Source organism: Nycticebus coucang, chromosome 12 (genome assembly GCF_027406575.1).
Source record: "Nycticebus coucang isolate mNycCou1 chromosome 12, mNycCou1.pri, whole genome shotgun sequence".
Taxonomy (NCBI): Eukaryota; Metazoa; Chordata; class Mammalia; order Primates; family Lorisidae; genus Nycticebus; species Nycticebus coucang.
In genome coordinates, this window is record NC_069791.1 from 17,784,029 (window position 1) to 17,790,831 (window position 6,803).

The window sequence follows — 6,803 nt, forward strand, 5'->3', positions numbered from 1 at the left end:
CAATGACGCCTGCAAACAAAAAAAAAAAATAGCTGGGTGTTGTGGCAGGCACCTGTAGTCCCAGCTACTCGGGAGGCGGAGGCAGGAGAATCACTTGAGCCCAGGAGTTTGAGGTTGCTGTCAGATGTGATGCCACGGCACTCTACCCAGGGTGACAGATTGAGGCTCTGTCTAAAAATAATAATAAGCTTAGAGAAGAAAGCATGCTGAAAGCTGAGGTAGGCAGAAAACTAGGCTCTTTGTGCCAAATAGTTAGCCAGGTTATAAAGAAAAGTTCTTTGGAAAGAAAGAAAGAAAAAGTTTCTTTTTATTATTATTATTATTATTATTAAATCATAGCTGTGTACATTAATGTGATCATGGGGCACCATACACTGGTTTTATAGACCGTTCGACACGTTTTCATCACACTGCTTAACATAGCCTTCCTGGGCTTGTAGTCGGTGCTGGCAGTTGTCATCCGCCCCTGAGGTTTCGGGCTTTTGTCGGCTCAGAGTGCATAACTGAGACCACAGCTCACCAACTGCAGGCTCCAGCCTATCTGTGCCCACTCTTCCTCACTTAGTCTGAGAAGAACCATTCTGAGGCTCCAGGAGGAGATCTCCATCCTTTGTACAGAGCAGAACAGGATGGCTGTGTCTCAGGAATCATTGACCTTCAAAGATGTGTTTGTGGGGCGGCGCCTGTGGCTCAGTCGGTAAGGCGCCGGCCCCATATACCAAGGGTGGCGGGTTCAAACCTGGCCCCAGCTGAACTGCAACCAAAAAATAGCCGGGCGTTGTGGCGGGCGCCTGTAGTCCCAGCTACTCGGGAGGCTGAGGCAAGAGAATCGCTTAAGCCCGGGAGTTGGAGGTTGCTGTGAGCTGTGTGATGCCGCGGCACTCTACCGAGGGCCATAAAGTGAGACTCTGTCTCTACAAAAAAAAAAAAAAAAACAAAGATGTGTTTGTGGACTTCACCCTGGAGGAGTGGCAGCAACTAGACTCTGCTCAGAAGAACCTCTTCAGGGATGTTAAGCTTGAGAACTACAGCCACCTGGTGTTTGTGGGGTATCTAGTCACCAAACCAGATAAGATCTTCAGTTTGGGACCAGGAGAAAAGTCCTGGGTGACAAACAGAGAACCCCAATGCGGAACTGTCCAGATGTATCCATTTTTGCTTCATGTATTTTGAAGTGCTGTTATTAGAAGTCTGGCAAGTTGATGAGCAGATAGATTACTACAAGGAAAGCCAAGACAGACCTCTGTGGCAAGCTACATTCATAGAAAGGCAACACTGAAAGATGAAAGTGGTCATAGAAAAAAATCATTTATCTGAGCCCAGACTTTGTTTCTATAAGACAAAGACTCCCCAAATATTATTCATGGGGAAGGTGTTCAAAACATAATTTAAACTTTGTCAAAATAGAAATTATGTAAGAAAGAAAGAGGACATATTGGAAATTATGTCTCCATCTTAATCATGATAAATCTCAGCCTGCAAAGAAAGTTTTGAACCCTAATCAACAAGGAAAACCCTTCCACCCTAAGTGAGTCCCTGATAAAGGAATTCAGACTGGGTAAAAACTCTATGAATGTACTGAATGTGGGAAAGTATTTATCCAGAAAGCAAACCTTGTATATTGGAGAAGTATGAATGCTGTGTGTGCGCAAAAGCCTTCAGCCAGAAGTCAATCCTCATAGCACACCAGAGAACTCATATAGGGGAGAAGCCCAATGGGTGTGGTGAATGTGGGAAGACCTTTATCCAGAAGGCATCACTCACTAAACATAGACATTATAAATGCTGTGACTGAGAAAGATTTCTACAGGAAGTCAATTCTCATTAAACTTCAGAGGATTCAGACAAGGGAGAAACCTTGTGAATGCAATGAATGTGGAAAACCTTTCAGTGTGAAATCAAGTTTTGCTGTACATGACAGAACTTGTTCAAGAGAGAAACTATGAATGCAGAGACTGTGGAAAATCCTTTGGTGGGAAAACATCTCTCATTAAACAGAGAAGACATTTCAGAAGATAAAAGTTAAAATCTATGATAAATCTTCAAGTGGGATAACTATGTCCAGCATTTATAGAATAGTGCTCCTTTACCTAGTTTCCCTTTCCATGCTTTTAGTTACCCATGATCCAAAAATATTAAATGGAAGATTCCAGACATAATTCCTAAGGTTTAAATCATATACCATTCTGAGTAGTGTAATGAAATCTCAAACATCTTGGTCCATCCTACCCGGATATGAATCATTCGTTTGTCCAACATATCCATGCTGTATGCCCTATCTGCTTACTAGTCACTTGGTGGCTATCTTAGTTATCAGATCGATTGTCATGGAATCACAATACTTATATTCACATCACCCTTAATAATGGAACCAAAGCAGAGGAGTAGTGATGCTGACAATCTGGATATGCCAAAGAGAAGCCATAAAGTGCTTCCTCAAAGTGAAAATGTGAAAGTTCTTGACTTACAGGAAAAAAATTTATATGCTGAGAATGCTAAGATGGTAAGAATGAATCTATCCATGAAATTATGAAGAAGGAAAAAGAAATTGTGTGCTTATTTTGCTGTCAAACCTCAAACTGCAAAAGTTATGGCTACAGTACATGAGAATTGCTTAGTTAAAATGAAAAAGGCATGAAATTTGTAATGCAAGACATGGATAGAAACATCTTCCAACTGATAGCAGTCAGATTCAGTGCTATCCACAATTTCAGGCATCTGTGCATTGTTATACTGCACATCAAAGAATTCACTGGGTAATCATGTAAATCTATTAATATACAGCAGAAAGCCTTCAAATATCACTTAGCCTTCATTAGATTTAAAAATCAAAGTTATAATATTCAAAGCATGCAATGAATGGGATACCTTTTTATGTATGAATTTTTTGTTTTTATATTTTTTTTGAGACAGTCTCTATCACCCAGGCTGTGGAGGGGTACGGGGCCCCCAACCAAAACAAGTGACACGGCCTCATGTGCTCCCTGAGGAACATTGCCCTAAGATGGAAAACTTCTTTCTTTGTGGACATGCCCGGGCTAGTAAGAACAATCAGTTAAATATTTACAGAAAGGAAAGTTACCAGAGGGCTTTGCATGGTTGCAGCGGGGGGTGGGGGGGTTGGGGGGGTGGGCTGGGCACCTGCAGAGGTTACAGGAAGTAGTACTCTGTTCTGTTCTGTTCTCCTTTTAGCAAATTATCCTTTCTTAAGTTTTAGGTAACTAATCAAACAGAACAGACAGCTAAGCGCCATTGTGGTTAAGCCTTGAGCAAAGTGTTCTTGATTTAGATTAATTATGTATGTGTCTAGCAGCATATATGTTGAACGAAGAATTTTTTGGCAATCTCTATGATTTCACCATTATTTGCTCCCTTTTCTATTTCTATACCACTTTTTTTCTTTTGATTAGTGTTGTGTATAAAAACACCTAATAAATGTGGGTAGTCACTGAGAGCCTAAAAAAAAAAAACATAGCCTTCCTGGCATTTTCTTAGTTATTGTGTTAAGACATTTATATTCTACATTTACTAAGTTTCACATGTACCCTCGTAAGATGCACCACAGGTGTAATCCCACCAATCACCCTCCCTCTGCCCATCCTCCCCCCTCCCTCCCTTCCCTTTCCACCTTCCCTCTATTCCTGGATTATAACTAAGTTATAGCTTTCATGTGAAAGCCATAAATTAGTTTCATAGTAGGGCTGAGTACATTAGATACTTTTTCTTCCATTCTTGAGATACTTTACTAAGAAGAATATGTTCCAACTCCATCCATGTAAACATGAAAGAGGTAAAGTCTCCATCTTTCTTTAAGGCTGCATAATATTCCATGATGTACATATACCACAATTTATTAATCCATTCGTGGATCAATGGGCACTTGGCTTTTTCCATGACTTAGCAATTATGAATTGGGCTGCAATAAACATTCTGGTACAAATATCTTTGTTATATTTTTGGCCTTCTGGGTATATACCTAGTAGAGGAATTATAGGATTGAATGGCAGATTTTTAGATCTCTAAGTGTTCTCCAAACATCTTTCCAAAAGGAATGTATTAATTTGCATTCCCACCAGCAGTGTAGAAGTGTTCCCTTTTCTCCACATCCACGCCAACATCTCTGGTCTTGGGATTTTGTGATATGGGGTAATCTTACTGGAGTTAGATGATATCTGAAAGTAGTTTTGATTTGAATTTCTCTGATGATTAAAGATGATGAGCATTTTTTCATATGTCTGTAGGCCATGCGCCTGTCTTCTTCACAGAAGTTTCTCTTCAAGTCCCTTGCCCAGCCTGCGATGGGATCACTTGTTCTTCTCTTGCTTATACGTTTGAGTTCTCTGTGTGTTGTTGTTATTAAACCTTTGTCAGAGACATAACCTGCAAATATCTTCTCCCATTCTGAAGGCTGTCCGCTTGCTTTACTTACTGTGTTCTTGGCTGTGCAGAAGCTTTTTAGTTAGATCTTGTCCCAGTAGTGTATCTTTGAAGCTGCTTCAATTGCCCAGGGAGGGGAGGGGTCCTCCTCATAAAATATTCACCCAGACCAATTTCTTCAAGGCTTTTCCCTGCACTCTCTTCTGGTATCTTTATAGTTTCATGTCTTAAGTTTAAATCTTTAATCCAGTGAGAGCCTATCTTAGTTAATGGTGAAAGGTGTGGGTCCAGTTTCAGTCTTCTACAGGTTGCCAGCCAGTTCACCCAGCACCATTTGTTAAATAGGGAATCTTTTCCCCACTGAAAGTTTTTAATTGGCTTGTCAAAGATCAAATAACAGTAAGTAGCTGGATTCATCTCTTTGTTCTCTATTCTGTTCCAGACATCTACCTCTCTGTTTTTGTGCCAGTACCAGGCTGTTTTGATCACTATCGATTTGTATTATAGTCTGAGGTCTGATAGCATGATTCCTCCTGCTTTGTTCTTATTTCTGAGTAATGTCTTGGCTATTCGAGGTTTTTTCTGATTCTATATAAAACGAAGTATTATTTTTTCAAAATCTTTAAAGTATGACAGTGGAGCTTTAATAGGGATTGTATTAAAACTATATATTGCTTTGGGTAGTATGGACATTTTAACAATGTTGATTCTTCCCAGCCATGAGCATGTTTTTCCATTTGTTAACATTTTCAGCGATTTCTTTTCTTAGAGTTTCATAGTTCTTTATAGAGATCTTTCACATCCTTTGTTAGATAAACTCCCAAATATTTCATCTTCTTTGGCACTACTGTGAATGGAATAGAGTCCTTAACTGTTTTTTCAGCTTGACTATTGTTGGTATATATAAAGGCTACGGATTTATGAATGTTGATTTTGTAACCTGAGACATTGCTGTATTCCTTGATCACTTCTAAGAGTTTTGTAGTAGAATCCCTGGTGTTTTCCAGATATACAATCATATCGTCCGTGAAGAGTGGAAGTTTGATCTCTTCTGAACCTATGTGGATACCCTTGATTGCCTTTTCTTCCCTAATTGCGGTGGCTAAAACTTCCATTACAATGTTAAAGAGCAGTGGAGACAATTGGCAGCCTTGTCTGGTTCCTTATCTGAGTGGAAATGATTTCAATTTAACTCCATTCAATACAATATTGGCTGTGGGTTTGCTGTAGATGGCCTCTATCAGTTCAAGAAATGTCCCTTCTATACTAATTTTCTTAACTGTTCTGATCATGAAGGGATGCTGGATATTACCAAAAGCTTTTTCCACATCAATTGAGAGAATCACATAGTCTTTGTTTTTTAATTCGCTTATGTGCTGAATTATACTTTAGATTTACATATATTGAACCAGCCTTGAGACCCTGGAATAAAACCAACTTGGTCATGATGTATAGTTTGTTTGATGTGTTGTTGGATTCTGTTTGTTAGGATCTTGTTGAATAGTTTTGCATCTATATTCATTAGTGATATTGGTCTATAATTTTCTTTTCTTGTTGGTTCTTTTCCTGGTTTGGGGATTGGGGTGATGTTTGCTTCATAGAACGTGTTGGGTAGCCTTCCTTGTTTTTCTACATTTTGGAACAGGTTGACTAATATAGGTACTAGTTCCTCTTTAAAGGTTTGGTAGAATTCTGACGTGAAGCCATCTGGTCCTGGGCTTTTCTTTTTAGGGAGATTTTGTATGTTTGATGTTGTTTCAGAACTTAATATTGGCCTGTTCAACATTTCCACTTGATTCTGGCTAAGTCTTGGAAGGTGACGTGCTTCCAAGTATTGGCCAATTTCCTTCAGATTTTCATATTTCTGAGAATAAAGTTTCTTGTAATATTCATTAAGGATTTTTTGAATTTCTGAGGAGTCTATTGTTATTTCATCTTTGACGTTTCTGATTGATGAGATTAGAGATTTTACTCTTTTTTACCTGGTTAGGTAAGCCAAAGGTTTATCTATTCTATTGACCTTTTCAAAAAACCAACTTTTTGATTTATTGATCTGTTGTATAATTCTTTTGTTTTCAATTTCATTTAATTCTGCTCTAATTTTGGTTATTTCTTTTCTTCTACTGGGTTTGGAATGTTGGAATGTTCTTGGGGTTGGAATGTTCTTCCTTTTCCAGTTGCTTGAGATGTCCCATTAAGTTGTTAATTTCCTCCGTTTCCGTTCTCTTGAAGAAGGCTTGCAGTGCTATAAAGACTGCCTTTGTGGTATCCCAGAGGTTCTGATAATTCATGTCTTCATTATCGTTTTGTTCCAAAAATTTGGCAATTTCCTTCTTAATCTCATCTCTGACCCAACTATCATTCAGCATAAGGTTGTTTAACTTCCATGTTTTGTATGAGTATGCAGATTCCAGTTGTCACTGAGT

At 38.9% G+C, this 6,803-nt stretch overlaps 1 pseudogene; it reads left to right on the forward strand.

Annotated features, from left to right (window-relative positions):
* The first annotated feature begins 505 nt into the window (after positions 1 to 505).
* On the forward strand, positions 506 to 1,191 carry LOC128562389 (KRAB domain-containing protein 4-like; annotated as a pseudogene).
* The last annotated feature ends 5,612 nt before the right edge of the window (positions 1,192 to 6,803 follow it).